This window comes from Etheostoma spectabile, chromosome 6 (assembly GCF_008692095.1).
Source record: "Etheostoma spectabile isolate EspeVRDwgs_2016 chromosome 6, UIUC_Espe_1.0, whole genome shotgun sequence".
NCBI lineage: Eukaryota > Metazoa > Chordata > Actinopteri > Perciformes > Percidae > Etheostoma > Etheostoma spectabile.
The window spans coordinates 30,435,702-30,435,957 of record NC_045738.1 but is presented as its reverse complement, the minus strand read 5'-3'; positions in this window follow the sequence as shown (position 1 = coordinate 30,435,957).

The following is a 256-nucleotide window of genomic DNA, read 5'->3' as shown; positions in this document are numbered from 1 at the left end:
TCCAAGATGAAAGTCTATTATAACTTTGGCAGTCCTTACTACCAAAGGCAGAAAATAGGATTAGGGGGATTCGGTTTAATAGCCAGACCCATTTCCACAGTTATAACAACTTTCTTTATCCACACCAAGTGCAAAATAAAAACAGTGACATCAAGTGGAGGAAACCATAAACTACAACATGACGTACCCTGTTATTGTTGGATGGAATTGTAAAGTTATAATACAACATTTGCATTTCAGCATAGCTGGAGCTATC